This window comes from Manacus candei, unplaced genomic scaffold (genome assembly GCF_025592945.1).
Source record: "Manacus candei isolate 608988 ecotype Guabito, Panama unplaced genomic scaffold, ASM2559294v1 h1tg000050l, whole genome shotgun sequence".
In the NCBI taxonomy this organism is placed as follows: domain Eukaryota; kingdom Metazoa; phylum Chordata; class Aves; order Passeriformes; family Pipridae; genus Manacus; species Manacus candei.
In genome coordinates this window covers 1225245-1252124 of record NW_026138098.1, presented here as the reverse complement: position 1 = coordinate 1252124, position 26880 = coordinate 1225245, and the positions used below count along the sequence as shown (strand labels likewise).

Here is a 26880-nt window from a genome sequence, read left to right as displayed (position 1 = left end):
ATCCCTTAGACATATAATGCAAATTGGGTGTTTTCCTTATACCAACACCTTTGAAAACTCCCACTGAGTTTCTCGAAGTTGTTTGGTGAGAGAAAGACTTTCTATTTTTCAAACTTTTCCAACTTTTTAAGAAGTCAATAGAGGAGTGAGCCAACAAATATGAAGAGTGATAAGAGTGACAGCCATGAAATGCAAAAGGAATGTTTGTGAGAATATATGTTTCTTTAATGAGGTAGGAGGTAGGTTCAAATTATGCTCATAAAACAAAATCAGAGAAAAAGAAAAGATGTACTGTAAATATCCCTGACTCTGCATTAGACCCTAAATGTAGGTACTGCCTGTGCCTAAACAACTCAAAACACTTGGAAACAGTTTAAAATATATTTTGTTTTGCTTGTTCAGCTTTTATGGGGTTTTTCTGTGGTTTTTTTTAAGTTACCATGTTTTTTCATGCCTCTGAGATAAAACCTGTTATATTTGCGAGCCAGACTTCAAATAGATGAGTGTTCTGTATATGTTAAAAGAAAGAAAATTATTTCAAAACCAAAGTCTCTTCTTCTGAATGATGCTTTCTTCCTTTTTCCCCCACAAATGAAATATACTTTCAATTCAGATGCAAAGAGCTGGACATCTATTCAACACATCAATTCAGTTAACAGTGAGAAGCATAATCTAGCTACAATATTCATGAATTGCTTATCAGGTCAAGTTTAAAAGCCTCCAAACTCTTGTAAGTTCTTAGGTGTCTTTGTTATACTTGTATACTTGTAAGACTTGCAAAATATCACAAAATCATCAAAAAAAGCAAAGGAGCTACTCATCAAAAATGAGTTTCATTCTCTCCTCAAAATGGTATTACTCTTGTTAGCACTCATTGAGAGGGGAAAAGATCAAGATAATATACTTGTACTTATTTTTAATTTAGAGCAATTGTGTTGAATAACACCTAAATTGCTCAAGGTACAGTTTGTGTCACATAACAAAGACAGTATTTTCTATAGATTTAAACTGCTTTAGCTGTTTATTTGACTCCTAAACCATTGACTGTACATCACTCTCTACCAGTGAATTTTAAAATGTACCATCCACCTTCTAGTGGAAGATGTCCCTGCCTATGACAGGGGGTTGGAAATAGATACTCTTTAAAATCTCCTCCAACTAAAACCAGTCTATGAGTCTATGGAAAGATAATAAAGATGTGCAAACAAGGGAAGAAATAATCAAGCCAAAATGAGTATACTGATTCATCAGCCCCAAATGAACAAAGCTGTGGATAAGAAGAACACTTCAATATGAGGTTGTAGACGTGAGAGCATCATCTTTCTGTGTGACATGAGGGTTATGGGTGCTTTACCATTTTTGTGCAACATGAAACAAGTCAATATGGCTCATTCCAGCCAGGACTAATATCTGCTTTTGTATTTGGGAAGTAATGTGACTTGGAGACCCACAAATACTTTTTCTTGCCTGTACAAGCTCTTTTTATCAAGCTAAAAGCTCATTACCATTTCAGTTTTTAAATCATGATTCTCATTAATTGCTACTGAAAAAAAAGGCTCCAGGTTCGAGCTGTGTGTGGTGCCAGAGAGCTTGCACGAGCATCCAAACTTTTTCCCAAAGTGTATGGGAAAGTACTCAATGGCTCAGCAGATGAATACACTGGACTATCCAGAACCCCAAGGTAAGGGTAGTAAAACTGCTTCCTCCCTGAGCAGTTGTTCATGAGGATCTTTTCACCTTCCTTTAAAGACATAGAAATGGATCCTCAGATCCATGGCGAGATTGTAAGATTCTGAGGGATGTGGTTCAGGGGTGATTATGATGGTGGTACATACAGTTGGACTACATGATCTTGAAAGTCTCCTTCACCTTGGATGATTCTGTGATCAATTAGTTGAAACCAGTTTTCTCTGGTGTTCTCCTAAGAGGGGTAAGGTCTTGGTCCCACTGGTGGCAAATGTCTTCAGCTCATGAGCAGCAAAACTGTTGAAAATGAAACCTTTTCTTTTGAAGATGAACATGAAAATATACAAACTCCTTGACATGATCTCATCTGATTGCACAGAAACCTGTTTAAAGAGCATGTGCTGCTTCTTCCATCCCAAACAGTCTTCAGGCATTTCAAGCCGTACCCTGTGGACAGGTACAATGCCACAAACACCCACTGCTCTTCAGACAGGGGAAAAGACAACAGCATCTCCTACCCACTGGAATTTCACAATTCTCCAGTGAAAACAATGGGAAAGTAAGGAAAGCCAGTTTTTCCTTGATGGCCCTCCTTCCACATCCTCCCTTCTGCTCCTCTAAACTTTAAATACAGAACCAATGAAATGAAGTTTTTAAGCCGAGCTCAGCTGCACACTGGCCTTGCTATGCCCAGCAGCAAAAGCCTTTGGCTGCAGACAGAACATGTTCTGTGGCATGCTGGGCACCTCACATGAACAACACTGCTGCTGGAGTGATGTGTGAGGCACCAGCAATGTTATTTATGCCTATTAACAGAGAGTCTTTCAAATAATGACCGACAAATGTGCTTTAGTTTAGGACACAGAACAGAAAGATTACATACTAATAGCAACAGCCAGGAAAGAAACATGATAGGCAGGGACAAAGAAGAGCAAACAAGGGAGACAGAATTTGAAAATGGCAAAGATGCAAGCAAATATTTGTGCAGGCTAGCTAATGTCAACCTACCCTGCAGTGCCTGGGCTGTGTGGCCCTTAAGAAGGACCCTGAGCTCCATCCTGTCTGTCTCTCAAGGGGAGAAGGCTTATCCAGCTAGAAAATACCCCAGCACTTTGGGGAAGAGGAGATATTTCTCAGACATGGTTTAGAGTGGAGTTCTCAAAGAGATACTTGAGACACTTGAGATTGTTAAGCACAAAAAGTTAAAAAAAGCTGGTGGAGTGCTGGGCCTGACAGAAGCCTCTGTGGTGAATTTTGAGGGACCAGCAATGCTGATACACATTCTCTGAGGTGTTTGCATTTTGTTAGATGTAGAACTAAAGTCCAGAACTAAACAGAAATATTCCACTTGGAAAAATAAAGTTTAAGTAAGTTAAGGCCTCAAATGCGTGTGTTTAAAGCTCAGGTAGATGTGGAGGCAAAATAGAGCAAACGTTATTGGAAGACAAGATGCAAATTAGAGAGTCTAATCTCTCTGCAGTGATCAGCACACTCACTTTATCTGGTTTCCATCTGTCATCTGAGCTGCAAGTTTACAGGCAATGTACAGTCTGTCCTAAAATCTCCATCTCCGATAAGGCATTGGGTTTTCTGTATGGAGAGTCTCCTCCATGGAGATAGCCAGTCTTTTTATTTGGGGAAAAAGGTAAGGGAAATCACAAACATGCTGGAAAACAGAAAGCTTTCCCGTCTGTTTTCACTTTCAAAAAACCATCACATTTGCATAGTTTTCTCCTGGAATGGGAATAAAATTTCCAAGTTCAGAAAATCTGACTAAACAGAAAGTTTTTTTTCAGGTGATGGTGAAGGGTACTATGAATAGAGCTAAACAGAACTAAAAAGATCATTAGATCAACAGACTTTTCCAAATAGTTTTCCTCTGATTAATTTTCCTAATAGCTCACGAAACTCACTGTTAAAGAGTTGACTGTATTATTAAATAAAAATCTTAAAAGCACAGATGAGGGTGCTGTGCTGGACAGAAGTCTCTGTGGTGAGTGTTGAGGAAGCAGAAATGTGGACATTTCTCAGTACTGTTCTAGAGTGATTTTAAAAGGCTTTTCCTCCTTTTACATCAGGTCTAATTTCAAGACAAAAGTTGTTCTATGCTTGCAAGAAAGCACCAGGAGTAGCAAATCTGAAACCAGTCTGTACATGACATGAGACACCAAGACATGAATTCCTGCTGCCTACACTCTGGATAACAAGCTTTCTACCCAGCTGCACCTGCTGGGTCACCCCACAGGCTGGGGAGAGGCAGAAGTGTTTTGAATCAAACCTAAACTGTGCATGGAATCCATGTGGCTTTGTGACTGCCAGCTAAGACTGGCTATAGCCAACTTGGGTATTAGCTTATTAAAAAAGTTGAATTTATACATCTCTAAAATTAACAAATATTTTTATTTATGTATATATAATTCTGTAAAAAGAAACAAACACTTCTGAAACACAGACCCTTTGTGAGCAGGCCCCTGAAGACAAATTCGAGCCCCCTCTAAGTAAATCTGCTGCTGCTTTTTGCCCACTTATTAAACTGGTTTTAAAAAAAAATAGGAAACCAGAGTGTCAAAAACTTGCATAAAACTGATTAAAACTTGTAAGCCCTATGTGCACCAGGTGTCAAATCTAGATGCAATGTGCCTTATGTTACCACCTGTGCTCATCTTATTCTGGCCAAAAAAATATCCTGTGCAGATGTGCAGGAGGAGGAGGAGGAGGAGGAGGAAGGTAATGGTGCTTCAGAGCAAGGGGAGAAAGGGGCAGCTTTGGCTGAGGCTTTCACAGCAAGGCTGCAGTGAAGGAGCATTCAGCTGCACAGCAGAGGGTGGCCAGGTCTGTGTGCACAGATCTCTGCAGATGTGGACACCAAGGAGATGCTTTTTGCCAGCTCAGTGTCTCTGTGTGCTGCTGCTGATCCATCTGCACATGGTGGCACGTGCCAGCTGCAGTATTTCCTGTGATTGATAAAAGGATCAGTTAGACAGAGTCTGTCATAGTTATCATAATCACCACATTTATGAGCTGATCCTGACATTTCTTTTTCTTTCCACTTTTCTCCTTTCTGCTGCAGAAGTAGCTGAAGAATTCTGATGAGATGGGAGTGACAGTAATTAAAGCTTTACCTGCACCCAGTGGGTAAAGTTCAAACCCAAATGAGAGGGGTTTGGATAGAGAAGGAATAAATTTCATTGGTGATCCTGTTTTCTCAGTTTCTGTGGAGCACCAGGTCCACCAGGGAAGTGCTGCTTGCTCCATGAATACGTCGTGTTTCTTCTGCATCATCCCAAAATTCATTAAAACTATGGATGAGACCCTGGAAGACTTTTCTTAGACCTGCTGCATTATTTCCTGTATAGGAAACATGCCATTTACATCCCTCTCATTCAGCTGAGAGAGGTTCTCAGCAACACTTCCCCACAGTGACCTGCATCACTCCTCTACAGCTCTTTGGAAGGTAGGGCATCCAAGCCAGGGGGAGAGAGACACTTTGAGCATTTGCAAGATTTTGTTATTCAAAACACAGTTAGAAAATGGCTCTAGGAATTTAATTAGAAACTTCCATTAGGAGATTAGATGACTAGAACAAAGAAAACCAGTGAAAAGGCTTCTTATTAAAACCAGTGGCACTGCAGAATATTGATAATATAACAAAGGAATGAGTGGATATGCATAGCAAATTATTAAAGGTTACAGATAAATGTCCAAAAGTTGCTTAGTTTCTGGTTATCCCAGTACATACAGAAGCCACTGAGACAAGATGACATACGGTCCCTGTCCCTGCAGAACTCAGGGGCTGAGGAAAGTCAGAGGTATTTGAGCACAAAGCAGTGCTGGGTGTTACTTGTTTGAATCTTTCCAGCTCTAGTGTGTAAATGAAGCATGAACAAACACACACAAGTCCACAGGTTGCAGCAAGGATTTTAGCTCCAGAGATCAGTAAATGTAAACTCCTCTGATAAAGAATCATGCCTGGGAAAAGGTGAGTTTATGCCTGGAAAAGGACTGGAGCAAGAAGAGTCTCACAGTGCTGTGACGCTGCAGAATCCCTAAATACCATTACTGGGCAATGTCAGCTCAGATGAGTCTAAGTCCTAGAAATTTCAGCCAAGAAAACTATCTGGGAAGAATCCTTGGGCTGGGAATAAAAAAAAAAATAATCAATAAAATACTTAAGGTCAAACTTGGACATAATTTGAATAAGTTCACCTTTCTAGGACTCAGATGAGTTGTTGCCATTTGTGGTAAATACTTAAAATTTACTTACAACAGTTCTACTGTTTCCATCCAAGACTGGTTCATGTTCACAGTAACCATTCAACCACAAGTTCCTGTGGTTCTGCCCTCTACAACCATCTGATCTGTGCCCAAGTTTAGAGTTTATACAACTCAGAGCCCAGTCTTATTTAAATCATTCTTTATGATACAGTCTGGCCCACTTTTGAATCCATACTTCAGATTTTCAAGACAGCCAAGAGCAGTCAATGGGTTTGTAGCATGTATGGAACAAATGTCTGGGCTGCAAAGCATCTTCCTTTTCAAATCCTCAGTGCCAGATTTTCCCAGCCATCAAGTGTGAGACTGTTGGTGATGTCTGCACAACAATGCAATCCTGAGCTTGCCCAGGGCCACTCACCATGCTGATGTAGGTGTGTTGCTGTCAGTACCCCAGTTAGGTCATGCAGAGTTTGATCAGATATCTTTGAGTGATACTTCAGAAAATATAGAGTGATGAACTGTAATTTCCAAAAATGTCTTGCTTACCAACCATATCCAGAGTCCATTTCTATGAAGAGTGACAAATATGCACTCTATTACTCCTTGAGAAAAAACTCTCTAAGTAATCAAGACAAAACCAGTACATGATTAGCCACACACTGCCTATCTCAGCCCTTAGCCTTCCCAGAACCCAAGATCCTCCCATCTTTCCCCCATCCCAGTAGGCTCCAGTGATCCAGCACCGACTGCCCTGTGCCCCATTGCACTGCTGTAAGAGACCCTCCTCAAGGCTCTTCAGAGAGCCAGCTGTGCTGGAGACCAACAGCTCTGCAGTGCCCTCAGGATTAGCTGCCAACCAGGGGACACTGCCAGCCTGCCAAGGGGGATGGCAAAGCAGCACAGGCAGGAGCTGCCCATGGCAGCAAGTGGCCAACTTTCATCTGAGGAAAAGGGAGTAAAACCCATAAATCAGCACACGAAGATTTACAGGGACAAGTTCCCTCTTTGTTAATACAAGACAGAATTTTAATGGTTACCAGTTATTAAAAGGTTAATAAATTTGAATATTTCCAAGAAAAAGTAAGGGTATTAGAAGATGAACAGATAGCTAGATGGATGACTGTAAAATACTAGAAAATTGCTGATTGCTTTGCTAAAGGGCAGAGGCAAATTACAATCATTGTCTTTTGTTCTTGTGAACCCAAGGCTTTTTTTTTTTTTGTAGTCAAGTTATTTTAAAATGAACCATACAAGAAACTGTGGTGTCCTAGGAAAAAGGGAATATTACCCAGGACATTTAAATGGGTCACAAAACCAACCTGAAGCAATGCTGAAACACCCCAATATGTCTGTGCATTGCACAGGCTTCCCAGAGTCTGGAAAAAGCTGGAAGACATGTCTTTTTAGCAGTATTACAGTATCTTAAGGTCAATGATATGGTGAACACAAGCTTCCTCCCTTTGAATAGAGAAAGGAAATTCTACAGCTACTGCAAGACAAAACCTCGTCTAGCTCAGTAATACAAAGATTAAAAAATAACTCTGGTACAGCATTTACTGGTAAAACTAGAAGGGATTACCTGCTTAGAAAAGCAAAGAATAAGGAGGAGAAGTATGTAATGGTGGCAGAACAGCTTGAAAACAGATCTTGTTTGGTACTTATAATGTTTCCATAATAATTATTACTATTCTGCTGAAGCAAACCAACCCCTCAAATCCAAACACCACAAGCCCCTCACCTTTTCCAAAGCCTGTGATGGTTCCCTACAAAAATCTTTTGGTTGTGCTGTGACTATTCCTTTCAGAAACTTGGGAGGAGAAACAAACTTTATGTCTGAAGAAAATTCCAGCCCCCTCCAGGCTATGAGGCTGTTACACAGGAAGAGGACAGTTGCCTCAGCTGGATGCCCACAGCAGTTGTTAGTGTCTCATCCTACCAGCAATCTGGACTAGAACACCTTTTTGTTTCATCACATCCTCGTTTTGTCAAGAGGAATGATTGAATCATTGCTGACAATGATCTCATGAAAGAGTACAATAATTCATGGGCCCCCCAGCCCGTTCTGGCCAGGGCTGAGAGCTCCCTGGTTTGTGAAGCTCAGCAAAGGAAGGCTGACTTTGGCAGGGGGCCTTCCCAAAGTCCTGCTCCAGCAGCAGCCTGGCAGCAGCAGTGGGGAGAGCCAGGGCAGCAGCCCAGGAAGGCTCTCCTGGCACCATTCCCAGGGATGACAGTCACTGGCAGCCTGCTCCAGAATCCAGGGCTCACCCTGGACACAGCTGGAAGTCAGCAGCTTTGGGGATCTCTCGGGCCCCTTTCTCCTTTAGGCAAGAGTTCCTTGGAACTTCATTCAAAATAACTCTTGTATTCCCCCTACCACACAATATCTGCTTTAAACTTATGTTTATATGGTAATATTTAAATTATAAAGCACTAGCCTTTCACCTTTAGGTTCCTGACTGGATTCAAACCCTTCTCCTGTGGGAAATGAGTTTGGTGGCCTAAGCTGAGTCTCGAGTAGACAAAAGTCCTTATCTCTAAACTCCAAACATAATTCAGCACAACATGGCATGATTGGAAGTCCCTGCTCAGGAAAAGACAAGGAATGAGCTTGTGTCAAAAGTAAATTACCTAAGTAATCAAATCAATACTGAATTCAAAGTGAAAATATCAAAATTATCAGGTGGTGCTGCAGAGGCTACAAAATTGCTGTTTAGCACAATGTTTTCCAGTTATATTCGAAATGAGAAATGTCATTTAGAGCAGATAAACTACAAAAAATGAGGTCAAAGCTGCAAAGAAGCATAAGCTGAGAACCTTAATAAATTAAAAAATTTCCTTGAATAGCACCTTATCTCCTTAGGAAGAACACAGACAGTCTGGAACTGTGCACCTTCCCTACTCCCAAGTATGACAACCATGATCCTCATCCCAGATACTTTCGAAGATGGCTGAGCATGGGGTGGAAATGTCATCTAGAGCTGAGTCCTTAGCAAATTTGATGAGTTTAAAATTGGACATTGCACATCCAAAATACCTACAGAGGAACCACCATATCTTTATGTTAAAAGAAATTCAAGAAAACACAGAAAGGTACAGCTCTGCTCTCGGGTTGGAGGGGATAAAAAGGTGTAACAGGCTATGAACCTCCTCAGCTGATGATGGAAAAAAGCAAAATAAAGTATATCTTAGCCATGTTGTGACACTTAAACCACCTCCTGGTCAAGTTAACATGACATTAGATATTCCCTCCATCCCTGGGTGCTTGGTTTCTAGTCTCTACCCTTTACTCCCCACAAAATGGATGACATTTATGTTTCAGAATGGCATCACTTGTCCAACTTTGAATTACTGATCATAAAAATATCAGTTATTCTTTGAAGGATTGTTTGAGCACTCTTTTTTTTTTTTTTAATCAGCATTACTGTTTAGTGCAACGTACACAAGGGGTTGAGTGGGGGAGCGATGGTGGCAAGAAATCAAACCTGGCTGAAGAGCTGAGAGTTTGCAATGCCCTACCCATACAAACAAGCTTCTATCGCAGTTATAGACAGCAGAAATAAAAGGGAGCTTTTTGGCTCACAGCTATAAAAAAAAAATTATCATAGTGATGAAGTTCCTCAGCCATCAACAGAGCTGTGATAACGCTGTTTGATGATGATTTTCCCATGAATGTTAAACAGCCGCCACTGCGGAGGAAAAGGAGCTTATCTGCACCTAATACTGATCTCTAATTCCTGCCCTTCTTGAACCATCCATTTTCTAACAGCATTAACTGGCAAATTTACATCCCATCTTAATGCTGCTAAAGAGGACAGGAGATGAAGAGTAAATGACAGCAGTGTAATGAGGATGGCTTTTTTCTCCTTTCTCTTTAATGGCTGAAGATTTACACAATTGTCTGTAAGCTTATATAGAGAGCTTACCTGAACCTTTTGCCAGCATGGATTCAACTTACAGGAGCTTTTGTTAACTAAATACACATAAATATTTTTAAGGAGGTTTAATATTGTGACTTCAAAGAAAGCTAAAAGACAGGATGAGAAAAAATATTTTTTAGCATTTTGATTATGGATAAAAATTGCTAATATTTCTTTCTTAAGCAGATGCAGTTGTATTTCCAAAATACAAAAATCAGATTTTAATAAAAATTCTTTTCCCACTAAAAAACACTCGTCTTTTTTCTATCACGCGGAAAAAAAGGAATTTTTTTTCCAGTTACAGAATTTTAGCGAAGAATTATCTCCAAAACTCAGAAATCAATGGTTATCCAAATCCATTATGTAGAGCTGTGTTTCATATGTCACCCACAATATGGATTGCTTTCTGATCATGTCTCTTCCATTGGAATAGAAGGCACTACCCTGCATGGCAGAAAGGAGGGTGAGCAAGGAATGTTCTGATGTAGGGAACCACAGCAGCAATACTGGGCCAGATTCAGTCAAAGTATTTTTAAAGATCCAAATGATAATTTCAGTGGAAATGAGAACCAGTTCAAGATGTGTTGTTGATATTCAAAAGGTTCTTGGTCTGACTCAGGCTTTTGCTCAGATACAAAAGACTAAATTTAATTAGCAAGAAATTGTTTTAAGATAGCCTTTTTTTTTTCCTATTCTTAATTTACTCCATATATATTACTTCTCCAGGGTGTGTAAGAAAGACTGGGGTTAAAAGGGAAAACACAAAATACTGTTTAGAAATAGAAGGGTGGAGGTTTCAGATCCCATTCCATGAGTGTAACCCAGGGCAGCAAAGGTGTCTGAAAGCAATGCAAGACAGGGGCACTGCTGCTTCTCAAAGGCTTTTGTTATAATCTGTTAATTCTAATCTTCAGAATTTTCGGGGTTTGTTCAATACACACTGTCCCTATTTCCATGTCAGGCATGCCTCAAGTATTTAATACATACAAGATAAATAAGTATCTGTGCATGCATGCAGATCTACACACACATACACATAGGTAAGTTTAATATTGCATCAAATGTATGTGATAAACATGTACATCCAGCATAATAAAACACAAAAATAAGTTTTTATTCTTTCAGAACCACTGGCATACACTTAGTCTCCCTTTCTCAGTGTAAAACTCTAAATGTACCTTGAGAAGAGCTTGTCAGCAGTGTCATTGCTCAGCTCAGGGAGGCTCAGGAGCTCTGACCCACTGTTGTGCCAGCAGTGAGGGTAGGCAGCACTCCCAGCCCAGGCACTGTTGCTGTGCTCACTGTGGGGGCAAATATTGCTGGGAGCATGTGCACCTCAGAATACAAACTTTCTTTACACTGAGGATAATATTTGGCAGCCACATTTATAAAACATGCTTGTCTAAGAGTCCAGGGCCTACATTTTCAAAGGTGTGTAGGTTTCTAAACTGCTTTACTACCTCTGATTACTTTGGCATTTATTTTGAGGACTTTAGAACCTGATGTAGGTAGAACCCAAGACATCCAACACAAAACACACAGGATTGATTACTGAATGATATATTTTGTCATTAGCCATAAATGAAAATTTGGGTATCTGTCTTCTGTTCCTCTACATTAATATCATGGTACTAAGAAGGTGATAAAATAACCTAGTTTCTAATCTGTCACTACTGTCCAAAAAATGTAAACAGTTTGAGCTCCAAGCCAATCTAGTCAGCCCTCAACTCCAGCCAATTGACCATAACTTTCTTCTAACCTTTTAAAGACATAACCTGCTATAAGTAGATCTCAGTGAGTGAAATAAAAGCAATACATACACAGAATAAGTAAGAGGTTCATCTGAGTGCTTCTGTTTATTGACCAATTCTGATAATAAAACAGACTTTTTTTCAAATAATTAAGTTTTAAATAGTAGTTTGCTATGGCCCAACACTACTTAAATTCCAGAGTCACTAAGGGAGTTGTCACATAGAATTCTCCACAGAAGAAGCAGAGAAGTCTGCATTTTGTGATGTACAGATCAAACCAATTTCAGAGGCTGGAAAGGTCTGTATAATCCTGTTTTTGATATTCCTTTGAGCATCATCCAAGCCTTCACTACAGTTGGCTTTTTGACAGATAGAAGTGTCCTGTCACAGACTTGTTTGCCTCTTCCAAATAGGTCCCAAATGGAACCACTTTTCCCACCTTTCAAACATGAAATCACCACATGTCTATTAATCCAGTTATCTCCATGACATATTAGTACTCTCCAATCTAACTTTCCTGGCAGCTCATCCTTCTGCATGGCATAAAACTTCCTGAAATAACAAGGGCACAAAGGAAGAGGCCTAAGCTCAGAAGAAAATGAGAATCTTGATAGACAGCAGGATATAGATGTAGAGGGCACTGGAAAAGAATCCAGGAAAACCAACTGCCATTCATGTCTCACTATCTCTTCAAGGCTGGAATCACAAAAGTATCTCACTAGAGCTAGGGGAGAATTTTTTACAAAATGCTATTTCCAGGAAAAATAGTTTTTTTCATAAGAATCAAAATGTTATGACTTTCTTATAAAAACAGAATATATCCATCAGGCAGAAACTCCCTTTGAATAATTAGAGGAGGTTTGGGGTTCATTTTGTTTTTAAATAAACTGATTCATTTAAAACATCTGAATTACACTTCCCATAAATCACTGCAGTATATTATGCTAAAAACCTCAGTTCAGTGTTAAACTGCATCATAGGAAACATTTGTTTGGTCTAGTAAACTAAAATGAAACATTTTAACATTTTTAAATTGTTTATAAAATTTATATTACACTGAAATATCAGTGTGACATAATGAACCTAGAAGCATCAAAACTTCATCATGGCACATATTTCTGTTTTGAGGCAATTCCTCCACCCATGCACACAAACTTAGATCCAAAATAAAATTGGTTTAAAGTTGGGTGAATGGCAAGAAGGCCAAAACAGAGGTCAGCATGGCAGTGTTTCCAGTGACCAATTTTCAGTTTGCTTCCCACCATAAATAAATTATATGAAAGAAAGAAAACTAGTGAAGCAACTGTACATGTCCACCCACAGTGCACATTTGAAATGAGATTAGAAGATGAAATACAATCAAAATATCACAAAATTTCACTGTCTCCTCATGTTGCAGCATGTACCATCAGAATGGCTGCTGGAAATGGAGAATGCCAAGGGCAGCAAAACTCTGCCTTGCTATAAACTGCAGATGTTTTTGTGTGCATATAACAAACATTTCAGCATAACAGGACATGGTAAAGATGGACCTTGAACTGTACTTCAAAATATTCTCTCCCAGGCTGCATGTTTGGGAAGAGTGAGGACAAGTTAAAAATGGAGGGAAAAAACAGAGTCAGAAATTAGGGGTTCATAGAGAAAAAGTAGACAAACCCTTACAAAAACTAAAAAAAAAAAACAAAAAAAGCCTTAAATGCCATCCAAATTGCTTGAATACATCATGAAGCTCCATATCCTGTTAACACTAAGCCTCACAGGGAGATATGGGCAATGTGATGTAGCATAACTCTGCATTTAATCAAGGTGAATCCCTCTCTGATGATTATCAAGTGAGGATGGATTTCTTGCTCCACTCTCTATCCTTATACGTGGAGAAAGATACTGTGACAGATAACATCTAAAGCAGTAATACGAAAAAGAGATTATGTTAACTCTTGCTTAAGAAATTTCTTTGTACTAGAGAAATAAACAAATGGAAGGCTTTAAAAATCAAAGGGCAATTTAATGTTGCAGTTCTATACAAAACCAAAAGGGCTAATAAAGAACTGCCTCCCCTTGTTGCAGGTGGATCACAGAACTCTCACTGCTTCCAACATGTCAGCACTGGCTTCCTACTACCACCACCTTATACCAGCCCTGGGAATACATGACTGACCAGCTGTATCTTCAGAACTGGGTTATACTCTGTCTATATTTATTATAGTTCCTGATAGAAGAAACATGCAATGTGGCTATTATCGCTAGAAGAAAACATTCAACAGGTCTGTTATTTATTTGTGATGTTTGTGCCCTACCACCTATCTGGAACACCAAGCCAGAGATCCCTCCCAGACTGCAATGGTACTAGATTGTGTAACAGAAATGGATTTTATTTGGCAGAAAAAAATAAGCTAAATATAGAACGAACAGTCTGCATCAAAGAGCCCTAAATCAGGAATCAGAACCATAAAAATGCCAATATGCTTGACTGAACTGAAAATTGCTTCTCACATAAAGGCTGTTCTGGGGAATGTCTGAAGCTGTAATATTGAGAAAGCCATGAACAACTGGATTCTGCTGTAGTAAGAAACGTTTCTGACTACAATGCAGCCAGGAAGGGATTTGCAGGTGAGAGATAACAGTGACTGTCCCGTGGTCCACAAAACTCTGCAAGGACATTGCAAGATTACCCTGCACAAAGTGTGCAGTTCATCTCAGGTATCACCCTGACCTTTGTCTCTTTTCCTTCCCACACCCTGGCTCAGACAGGAGGATGTGGATGTCCAGAAGGTTCAGTACCATCAGCTTCACTGGTTGTCATTTGATACAGCCTTAGTGTGCCCTAGAAATCTTCATGATCCTCACGTGGCCACCCTTCTACAGTGTGTTTAGATATCTGCTCTGCCTGAGTTTGCAAACTGAGGTATTAATTTCAGTCAATGTGACTTGGAAATAGAAGAAAAAGAAGACAGAGGGAGTCGTGCTAAAGAGTGACTTTATACCTAACCACTCAATCCTGGGCATCCAGACGTGGTCAAATGGATGGAAGCTGTGAGCAGGAAGCACAACAAAAGATTGGAGCAAATATTAACCACTCTCAGTTAATTTTTTAAGCACAAAACCCGTGGTGTTTTGCTTGTAGCTGCAAACCTACATTCATTTTTGTGAATGTGTCAAATTATGATGCTTATAATGGAGTATTGTGAATTCAGCCTCTGCAAAATATCACCAATGGCATTTTCAGTGGTCCAGTTTGAAAATGTGACCCTTAGAGACTTGATGAATAAAATTAGTCAACTCTGTAACTTTAAAATAGCTCTTTTCTAATTAAAGTGTGATGAAGCTTTCAGCCTATCTAGCTAGGGATGCAGAGTGCACGAGCAAACCAATTAGAGATAGTGGCAAAAACAAAATGGTGTCACAAAAAGATTTACCACATCAGTCCCTCCAGTAGCTGTACCATTTCTGCTGATAAAGGTGAAACAACAGCTACTGCTGCAGCTGAGGCTGAAGCTAATGTTAAGCTGACAAATCAACTTTTAGAGTCTTGGGAGATTCAGCAGAGCTATCAAGAGGCACAAAGGCTACTAATGCTTATGTCATACTTCTCAACTCTCACATTTTACCCAGGAGACGCCAGATTTTTTTGGCTTAAAAATTTTTTGATTTTTGTATTCTCCTGGGCAAAAAATCAAAGAGGCCCATTAATTCAATGAGAATTTCACATATCTTACTGTTTGATTTTTTTTTTTCCACAAGACTCACACTCTTTGAGGTTGAGAAGTATGCTCTACTTTGATAATGACACCCTGAAGGATAGCACTGGTAGAAGGATGAACTTACAACAAAATCCCAGCTGCTGCCATTCAGTGCAAACATTCAGGACGTGTCCATGCTTGAATTCAGGTGGTGAGACCCCCAGGTATCACTGCACTGCCCTTCTGGGAAGTGTACACAGCAAGACACAAATTCAGCTGGTGTTTGAACCCACACAGCACAGGGAAGAGAACAGACTGGTCTGACTCCTGCAAGCCAGGATAGAGCCAGTAATGATCTGTCAGACATGTGCATGCCTCGTGCTAATCTGGTTCACCACTTCTTAGAGGACGTGATTACATGCTTACTTGAACAAATCTCCCTGCCTGTCTAGTGGTGAGCATTAGTAGCAACGGGAAGAAACAAACAGATATGATGCTACAAAAAGAAAAAGCAATGATTTTTATGACAGACTTTCCTTATGTTGTTCCAGTATCTCATATCTCAAAGTACTGGGGGGGTGAAAGTACCTTTTTGTAAAAATTGAAGTTCTAGACAAAAGCCAAAAGCAAAGGAAGGTTAGGGGATGGAACAAGGTCTCGTGAGTAATTCTCATGTTAGGTTCAAATTATGTTCCAAAATCCCCAAGAATACAGCTCTATTGTGGCCAAAAGTACATGTGTTTGGGCATCTGAGGGCAGAATTACCAGATCTTCTGCAAACTGTGTGTTACCAAAACAACCCAGTGTACTCTGTACTTCCATTCCATGATATTCCATGTGGTAGAATCTCAGTAGTGTAAGATGAGTGGTAAAGATCTGGGAAAAGTACATGGCTCACACTTTAAAGATCTATATCCAGCTTCAAACAAATCTGTTCTCCTTTGCCTCAGTTACAGATAATTTTGTAAAGAAACAATAAGTGCCTAGTAAATATTTGTTATTCAGAATTTAAGGTGAACTATAAATTGAAATACAGATGCCAATTTTCAGGACTCAGTATCCCAGTGTAGTTCTGGGATGATTCTGCAAAGTTCAGATTTGAAAGCTAATTCAAATTGTATGTGTGGCTCTTCAAAGCCATAGATTTATTTCAAGCTTAAGTGAAACATTATTATTATGAAGAAATAGTAATTAAAAGACTAAGTTAGCCAGAGGAATTGGGAAAAAAATGTAAGACAAAGCCTAATTTTAAGATGTAAGTAAATATGGTAGAATGATGTCTAGTTAATTACATGCAGGAGAATAGAAATAATATGAGTTAGGTGCATGACATTATTGAAGGTAATAACATCCAGTAATACATCATAGATTATATGAGATAAGTTGAAGAAGAGTAGACTCTTTTCAGGTGCAATCAGAAAAGGTTACAAGGAAGTAACCACTATATAGTTTACCATCTATGGATGTGACATGAGAACTGGCCTTGCTTTAGAGAATAGCACAGGGGTGGTGGTTGAAATCCTGTGGAATTGCCACCCAGTTTTTTTGGGGGGGGGGCAGAAAAAAAACTGTCAGAAGATTTTCTGACTCACTGGATTAGCAGTACTTGCAAAGGATGGTGAAAACACCTGCATTTGGCACAAGATGATGTAATCATAGTGGGAGAGACCTTTGGAAACAGGGAGGTGTATTGTGGACCTGGGGTTGGAACAGGAACTAGAGGGGGAGAGTTCCTAAACTCTTAAAGATTCAGAAAAAAATGATACATTTCCCAATCCAATATTTGATTTTTAGTATGTAAAAAGTAGAGGAAAGATGTCAGAAGAAAATACTACTAAATGTCCAATAGAAATATATTCCTAATTGACCGAGGCCATTCTGCCTTTATAATGCTGATATCTGTGTTTCTGATTTTGTCTCCCCTAAAACATTTTCTAAACCCGTCATTTTCAGCAGTATGTGCAAAACACAATCTGTTTTTTCCTGGGGCCAGCGTTTCTTTCTGGGCTCTGAAAGCCCAGCCCTGATACAAATCTCCATCTCTGTGTGGTTGCTGCATTAGTGATCACATGCCATGGCCTGTCTGCTGGGCGAGATTATGGGGATACTGCAGGCAGGGGGCACGGGATCAGCCACGATGTGGACAAACTTCAGATTGCTGGCTACACCCCTGACTGAAGTCTACATAAATTATGTCCACCACGTTCCCATCATTTATTTCTTTTGTCATTCCTTCAAAGAACTCGGTCATATTCTGTCTGACAGGATTTATTCTTGGTAAAACCATTGCTGATCTTCTTTTAATAACCCTTTCTCCGATAAATACCCAGTGCTTTCATCCCTAATGATTGATTCTCGTATCTTAACTTTCAGCAATATATCTGAGGATAGCTATTGAAAAGCAAGTTTCATCTGCCAAGGCAAGTATAAAGATGAACTCAGGTGGCTCTCTGCTTAAATGTCTATGTATCTATTTATCATCTGTTAAGGTACAAACAGCTCATCATTACAACAACAACCACTGAAGATGAAAACGGGATCCTTCACTCAGTCAACTCTAAAGCAGGAATCAAGTGTCTGGAAATAACAGTTTAACTTTTTTTGAACATGAAAAGGAAAAAGAAACCCTTTATCACAGACATTTTTTTCTGTCAGAAAACCATCTCCCACCCTGTCCCTCAATACATCTCTGCTACAGCTAACACATACATACTGAAAAATGTGACTAGTTTGTTCTAACACAGAACCCCAACTTTTATAGGTTCAAGGTCCAGAAGATACTGGTTTAACTTATTTGATTGGTGAGATTTTATGATAAAACAGCAGGCAATAATTGAGGCTGTCACATATTCTAGTATTCGTGTTCTGTTAGTTACTGACAGGTTTATTTCCTCCTTTTTTAAAACACAGAGAAGCAAACCCTGGTCTCTGCCCCTGCTGATGCAGGTTTGCTGCCTGTGCCCACTCTAGAACTCGCTGAGGCAGTGCCATGTCAGCGTTTTGTCGCTCTCACTGTTGCACTGAGGAAAAACTTCAGCTACTCTGGAACTCGGCTGCTGAAATTTTGACTGACACCATGCATGAAAATCACATTACCCTGGTTGTGAAAAACCTTCTCTGGCTACCTGTAAAGTACAGGATTATGTGTAAAGTCCTAGTTATTAACTTACAAGTCCTTAAATTGACTTGGGTTTGAATACCTCAGAGACATTCTGGAACCATACATCCCCAGTCGTTTTCTTTGGTCTCAGTCAATTGGATTAGTTCTTTTTGGCTGAAGACATTGAGCTACAGGGCATTTTTAGTGTTTGCTCGCTCCTCATGGAATTCATTAACCATGGAGGTCAGACTGGCTGACTCTTTAACATGCTCTAAATCTGAACTTAAGGTACATATTTTCAGATTGCTTATTAGGAAGTGTAAGAGTTATATGGTTCTCTCTATTAGGTTGCTATAGTCTTTTCACATAGGAACATAACCTTGAGTGTCAGTATTTGAGAGCCAGAATTAGTGTTGTCTCAGGGTTATTTTTGCTCTATGCACTGCAAGAAAAAAATCAATTTGTAGTATTGAAATTTTTCCCAATAACTTTGTAAGGATCTGCAGAGAAGAGGTGTGGCAGATGGAAACCCTATGCTTAGACAAGACATTCCTACTTTTAAAGCACAGTTGACAATATGATCTAGATCAATATTTCCAGGAAGCACAGCAGACAAAGTAGAGAGCAACTGTCTTTTTAAGTTGGGGGTTTTTTTTAAGTATTTCGTGCAAACATTATGAGCATTTGCTTTTAAGATATTTATAACTTTTCCTTTCTTCCTTTTCTCATCAGCACACATCCAGAGAAGCTTCCTTGGTTTTAGCTGGTCTGCACCACAGTAAATGAGCACTGAATTCAGCCATTAGATCAAATTAAGCTCTGATCTAAATAATTAATAAGACTAGATCAGATAACATTTTTACTGTAATAACAGGCATTGTTATGGATGCCTGTGTGGTGTGATGATACTTTCATTCCACGGTGGTACTGCAGGTGAACACATCCCAAATTATAAAAGCAGAACAAACTTAAAAGGTTGACTAACAAGAGTCTAACGGGATTTGATTTGCCCCTTCCCCTGTGTCCTGGGGATAAATCAGCTGCTATGGAGGGGGTGATGCAATCAAAAGAGGGAGGCATGGATGCAGTTAATCCATGAACGTGCTCCCTATATTGGTATAGCACATATAAAGAACAATTCCCTATCAGCAGTGTATGAATAACTGTGTCTTGAGCTTGCATGCCAACAGTTATGTGTGGATGTCATCACTTTAAAAAATAAAAGCTGTTTCTATAGACATGCAAGACAGATTGGTGAATTTGCCTGGTTTAAATTAGGCTGAGTGGTTCATGATGGTGCAAGGAGAGGAAAGATATTTTAATAAAACCAGCCAAATCAAACCTTCCCTGCCCAATCGACTTTTCACAGAACAGGTTGACAGGGTATTAAAAGCTGTTCCATTGCATTCTGCATGTGAAAAGGGTGCCTAGCATCTAGATTTAATAGAGCCCTAAATAGCTATAGATAATTTATTCTAGTTATAGCTTTAAGTTCTGTTTTTCAGAGAATATGAGTCTTACAAAAATGGTTTCCATGCAAATCAAAACCAGCTGAAAGCTTGCCAAGGCCAAGATGTAATTTAAGATGGCATTTAAGCCGCTCTGTCTTTTCTGTCTCTAGAGATATCATCATAAAATAAAAGAATTCATCAGGTAATGTTTTCTTCATTATTCAACTGCACAATTCTGAAGTGAAAAAGATAATTAGACATACAGTGCTGTCGACACATAGTTTATTAGGAGATTCTGATTAATTAGCTATGGTAAAAGGTTTTTATATAGTCATAATTAATTTATATTTCAAGAAAAAAGGCAAACAGACAGTACACAGATTTTAATATTTCTTTCCTCTGACAAATTTATCAAAGTAATTCTGAAGTTCTGTTGAACCTACTGCACTTCATTGTTGCTTTATAGAGTGGAAACAGACATCTAACAGCACAACTAATGCTGACTTCCCTGGGAGTCATCTTAACACCCTCACATCAGTTTGAAAAATTCATTTTTTTCTCTGCTGAACCAGCAAGGGAAACAACTGTGAACTGCTCACCAAGACACACCCTGGTCTGAAATACGTAGAATAAGCAATGCAAAATTTGGATGTAACACACAAGTTGCCTTCTAAATTTTCGTATTTCCTTCTACCCAATTGACCTGATCTACAGTAGGACTGAGGTCAAAAGCTGATTATTCCGTGCTTCCTTTACTTTTGCATATTGTGGATTATCTAAAAGAGCTGGACATATTCTCTCCATGCATTGTCATGGTATCTCCAGACTTGTGCTCACACTCAAACCCAACCTCCCTTCACAGACCTCACAGAGGATACACTTTGATTTAGGCTTTGGTCAGCACAGGAATGAGCCAACTGCTGCAGCAGGAGAAGGGAAGGATGAGACAAACTCAAGCAAATTCAAGCACAAAGAAGAAATGCAACTTATTCAAACCATTCAGTGCAGAAAAAACCCTCGCTGATCCTTGAGATGATTTTTGAACTGCACCATTGTGTATTCAGGTTTATTAGCCATAGCACCTCTGTTCTGGGATATAAAGTTCCATTTTTTTTTGTGAAACAAACCCATTATGAATTCCTGTTTGGATATGAGGGTAGGTGTAAAAGCACACATTCAATCACCAGTACTGATCAGGGTTTGCAGGTCACTTATTCTGAGAGACACTTAGAGGTAAAGTCTTCTCTTGGGGCCTTCATCAACAACCACTGGAGACAGCAGGAGTCTCTCCAATACAATTTGGCTTAATCTTTTAAAAATGCTCAGGTGGCACTTCAGCTATGGGCAGAACTAGAAAGACTGACAAAATCCTGTTTCTTCTCTTGTTTCAGTAAAAACCTGAGTGATAAAAAACAGCTCAAAACTAAACTGCAAGATTCCAGGTAATGTCCATTCTGTTTCTGGTTAAGCTTATTTAATGCAGTACATTACTCAGAATGATTTGGAGCTATAAAAAATGTTACAATAGTGAAGATTCCTGAATAAATAATTCTCAATTAAGTGTTAGCACCTAATTATATTAACTTATAGTAATTACTGATTCAATTATGAAATTGAAGATTAACCTGAAAATGCAGACTGGCTAATTTATTTTTATGATAGCTATACACCAATAGCACATGTAGTTGGGCTTCTCTAGGCACAGGCAAGGTAAGGATTATTTTAACACTCTTTTAAGATTGTCCTGCCACACTTGAAGAATATCTGACTGGAATACATACTGAATTGTGCCTGACACAATGTTCTATTCATTATTCTATAGTCTCGTGTATCTTGCACAGAAATAAGGGAAGAAATAGGCCTTGCTATTTTTCATCTCTGTTTATGGTTGGGGGTTTTTTCAGTCAAAATTTGCATGGGACATTTCATGACTTATACTTACTTCTATAGTAAGTATAAGAAGAAAACATATTTCCTAATACACTTGTTTTTGAGTTTTGTCTTGGAAACAAGAAAGTTTGAGAATGCTTTATGGTTCAAATTTGGATGGAGGGGAGAATGGGGTCAATTGTCACTCTAAATGACATCAGTTAAGTATTTAAGGAAGGCTTTTGATGTTCAGAACAGTGAGGAGTAAGATGAAGATGACAGACTAAAGCTTCCTCTGGGTCAGAGAAGATGGACTAGATGAACTCCTTAAGCTCCTTCCAGATTGTAGATTTTATGGAAGTGTGTAAAATAAGACTTTTGGTGTTTTGATCTCTCATGTAATCTCATGATTACATTTTTTCTTTCCATACTGTGTGTGACCAAGCAAAGAGTTTTGCCACATATTCGTACTTTAAAATCACGTGACTAAAAAAAAAAAATAGCAGCGTGCCTTGGAATCTTAAACAGGTGATTTCTCCCAATCCCAGTTTTCAGTGATGATTTACTTATTGTGCATGTTACAATAAACATCATGATTCTCAACTACAGAGCTAACAAGATGTATTTGTCAGTGGTGCATGTGGCGTATGGAGGAGGTAACAAAGCAGCAAAGATTACTTCACGTGGACAGATTATGTATTATTTGTTAGTGTGTCACTTCCAGTGCTCTTTCTTTTCCAAGTGCAAGTATAAAAAACCTGTGATTAGCTATGATGCTTTATGTGTTAGCTTTTACCCAGATAAATGTCAGATTTAGATAATCCTATGGGATCTGGGCTTCGAAAGCTTGGAAACATGACTCTGGAAGTTTAAGAAAATACATACATACATATTATTGAGATTAGTCCAGCAAACAGCACAGTCCTGCAATAATAATGCATGGAGTAGATTGAGTTTATCAACCATCTCCAAACATTTCCTATGTGAATTAGTGGAAACCAAGCAAATGGGAAAGGGGAGTGGATTATTCAGTAAAGATGACTAATAAATGTATCATTTCTCCCTAATCCATCTCTGTCCTAGTATGTTTTTTAAAATTTCAATCTCAAGTATATTTGTAACTTTCAGGAAGATAAAATACAGTATATATGGCTTCCAAAAGTGACTGCTGTGGATAATTTTTTTTATTCTAGTTCTTGGGCTTTCATACAGATAGTTGGTTTTTCCTCTACCATTCTTTTTTGCTTATATTTTTCCCATTTTAAATACCAAATATCTATAGAGCACTCAATTAAAAAAACATCATTATGAACAGCAATGCTGTAAAATCAAAACATTTTTCTATTGTAAGAAGAGTTTCTAAAACTGATCAACTTTTTGGTCCATCACAAACTAAATATCTGTTAATTGTCTGCCAGGCCTACAAAGTATCATATTTATTAGGCATGCCATTCTTGGGAAGTGAACACTGCAGGAAAATGTTGTAACTAATCCTCAGGCACTCGAATCCTTTTCCAAAATTAATTTTGCTTTTGAATTTTGTCTTTTAAAACACAAAGTCAAGTGCACTATGACACTACCTCAAAGACAGATTTCTCCCTTGCAGAGCATGCAGGGACACAAACAGTTTTAAGTGCACACTTACTGAGAGTTCTGCTGTATACCCAGATCTTACTTCTTTGTCACTTACTCTGTTGTTATACAAGAAAGTGGAAAATTTCAGACCCCAGCTATCTGTGCTTTTGACTTGTTTTCCTCCTCAGGTTGTCAAACTGCAAAAACATAACGAATGTAAGGTCAATTTAAAAAAAGAAGTAAAATTTTCTGTAAAACCCCATTTGTGTTTTGAAGAAAGTCCAATTGTTTCACCTTTATACATTAAGCTGTCACTACCCAATAAAATGTAGGTAAGTGATATAGGAGCTCACTGTCTCTTTTCACTTCATGACTCAGGTACCAAATGTTTCAATTACTTTCAGTGCACACTGTATTATCTACATTCTCATAAACACTAAATATTTTAAGAGTTCTTTACTGTTAAGAAGTTGGCAAATTGAAGGCATGCAGGTATTGAAGGAGGCAGTCAAGCTCTTCAATACAAAACAGAATTTGTCACTGGATGTGTAGAAGAAGTGTGAACAGCGAGGTTAACCCTGTACTCAAATCCTCCCTTTCCCATTGCTGTTAAAATCTGTTTCTTGTTGATGGTCAACTCACAAATGCAAAAATTCCCCACCTGTCTGCCCACTCCACACAGCTGCAGAGATCTGGCTGCTGATCCAACCATCTGCAAAATGCAGCAGCCAGTTAATGAAGGAATTCAAAGCACTCTTAGAAAACCAGGTTTAATTTGCCAAGTGTCGCCTGCAACTCCAAAGAGGCATCCATTCTTTGGGATTCTTGATTAACACCATTGGATTCAATTGGGAACCTAAATGGGCAGGCCAGCCAGCTTTAGTATTTCTGAGTTGCATCAAGGGCCTGATACAAACCAGCCTGGTTTTGATTCCTACACCAAAACAGACAGACTAGAAAAATCAACCTCACTGGTATCTAGCCCTGCAAACCTTAAAAAAAATCCACTCAGAAATCCACATCAGACAGACTTCTGCTGTTTACACACAGTTCGCTATTTTCATAAAAAATATGTGACTGGAGCTTCCTGACACTTTGAGATATGTGAAAATAAATGTACTGAGAATTTGGAGTGGGAACACTAAATTTAGAATTTAGAGTACTCAGCACTGATGTAATTGGGCCCTTATCAAAACATTTATTTCCCCAGCAAAAAAAGAAACAGAGCAATGCTGTGCAGTTTTGAGCAAGGAAAAAAAGGATGAAGAAAATATACTGGGTACTTACAACACAAATGATGGGCTGTTAAGAGATAAGGGATGGTATAGATGATGTCTCCATCCTTTAAATTACATCCTTCTCTTGGAAACAACCTCTGTGTAAACTGCAAATAGACAAGACAACACTTAATGAGAAAAGAATAGGATTCTGTTTATTATGTCACACATCTAATTTTTTAACAACATTACAAACCCAAAGCTTCTGGAAAATTACTATTGAAAAATGAGGTACAATAAAACTATAGTTAAAATGTGCTAAATTATGATGATCTGCCTGACACTCTCATGTAGAAGCAAGAAGAAGTATTTTCCAAAATGCGTGTTGATTTACCCCCATTAATTCCTTTTTTTAAAATAAATAATCCATCCTGAAGTGTTTGTTTCCAATCTAAAGGCCACTTAAGATATGGAAAGATTCCAGTCACTTAACAATGTGTGTTCAGTAGACTCTTTCATCCCTCCAAATATACACAGACCAATTACCTTGCCTTTTGCACTGACTCTGCTATCCCAAAGCATCCCAATGTACTTTGCAAATATAATTAACAATATGGCCTGTCAATGTCCACTGTTGATATGCAACTGCTGGTTCTGAAACCATCAGCACTTGGCAATACTGTGTAAATGTTTAAACCAAAAGTGAAGAACTGCTTATTAGTCTAGGGGGCAAATATAACCACTGAACTTGGAATTTGATTGGGATTAAGCCCTGGGGTTTACAACCCTGCTCCTATTATTGCATTCCCATGGAACCTTGATGGTTAGCACCCTTTAGCTGTGTCATGGATAATAATGCTTTATTAGGAGACTGCATCAGAAGGAAGGGTGCTACACCATGAATAAGCCTGGGTTTGGTTTGGTTTTGTTGGGCTTTTTTTAATGAGAGAGTTCAAATATATTTTTCCAAAGTATCTATTTGGTGTAGAATCATAGAATCATAGAATCAATTGGGTTGGAAGGGACCTCTGAGATCATCAAGTCCAACCCTTGATCCAACCCCGCCGTGGTTCCCAGCCCATGGCACTGATGCCACATCCAGTCTGTCCTTAAACACCTCCAGGGATGGAGAATCCCCCACTTCCCTGGGCAGCCCATTCCAATGGCTGAGCACCCTCTCTGCAAAGAAATTCTTCCTGATATCCAACCTAACCCTCCCCTGGCACAGCTGCAGACCCAGCCCTCTTGTCTTGCTGATCATTGCCTGGGAAAAGAGACCAACCCCCCCCTGGCTCCCCCCTCCTGTCAGGGAGTTGCAGAGAGTGAGGAGGTCTCCCCTGAGCCTCCTCTTCTCCAGGCTGAGCCCCCCCAGCTCCCTCAGCCTCTCCTCACAGCACTTGTGCTCCAGTCCCTTCCCCAGCCTCGTTGCTCTCCTCTGGACCTGCTCCAGCCCCTCCATGTCCTTCCTGAGCTGAGGGTCCAGAACTGGACACAGCACTCCAGGGGTGGCCTCACCAGCGCTGAGTCCAGGGGCAGAATCACTTCCCTGGCCCTGTTGGCCACCCTGTTCCTGAGCCAGGCCAGGATCCATTGGCCTTCTTGGCCCCCTGGGCACACTCTGGCTCCTGTTCAGCTTCCTGTCAAAGTCAGAAGGAAAGCAGTTTTGGGGTAGAGGTAGATAGGCTGGTTGCAGCAACTACAGCATCTGGAAGCTGCTCACACTCGGTCCTTTTTGGATGTCCCCCCTTTCAAGGGATTATCAGGCAGCAGCTCCAGGCAGTGCTCTGGGTATCAGCTGGCATATTCCTGACATGCTGCCTACAGTCAAAGGAGTTGATTATTGTAGCTACAGACACCTGACACATTGGAAGAATCTCAAGCTGGTCACTCAGGCTGTCCCTACAGCCTGGTACCCTGGTAGCCCAACAAGGACTATCCCAGGGTATATTAAAACACAGCACAAGGCATTACAGTTAGAATACATAATGATTTTATGGTTCATGACTTGTGCTTTATGAAACAATAAATTGTGTTTACTTCCCCTGGTTATAAAAGAGGATGGGAGAATTCCTAGGTTGTTCCAAAAATGTAAAACAGGATCAGCAGTAAAAGATGTTGAAGCAGCAGCGTTTCTCTGAGAAGCAGCCAACTTAGAAGTGGAATATGGATTAGTGTCATCAGGAGCAGCAGCAAGAGCTGCACAGGCAGTCTGATGGGGCACTTTCTTTGCACATCATTCTGAGGCTCTACAGCTGAGCCACTCAGAAAATCACAGCTGAAAAATTTTGTCCAGAACTATCAAGCAGATTTGCACCTTCTCTACACTCTGAATTTTACAGGTTACTGAATAAAGATGAACGAATATCTTATGTAGCAGGTGTAATTTCGATATTCAGAAAGGAAAAAAGTAGCTCCACTA

General features: G+C 39.5%; 1 long non-coding RNA gene across 1 annotated transcript; it reads right to left on the bottom strand.

Moving 5' to 3' along the window:
- Window positions 1–4232: 4232 nt before the first annotated feature.
- LOC127476922 (uncharacterized) lies at window positions 4233–24630 on the bottom strand. The gene is made up of 4 exons (XR_007906782.1): window positions 24532–24630; window positions 23906–23956; window positions 23360–23441; window positions 4233–4640 (listed from the first exon to the last, which is right to left on the bottom strand). It is a non-coding gene; the product is annotated as an uncharacterized LOC127476922 (long non-coding RNA).
- Between the last annotated feature and the right edge of the window lie 2250 nt (window positions 24631–26880).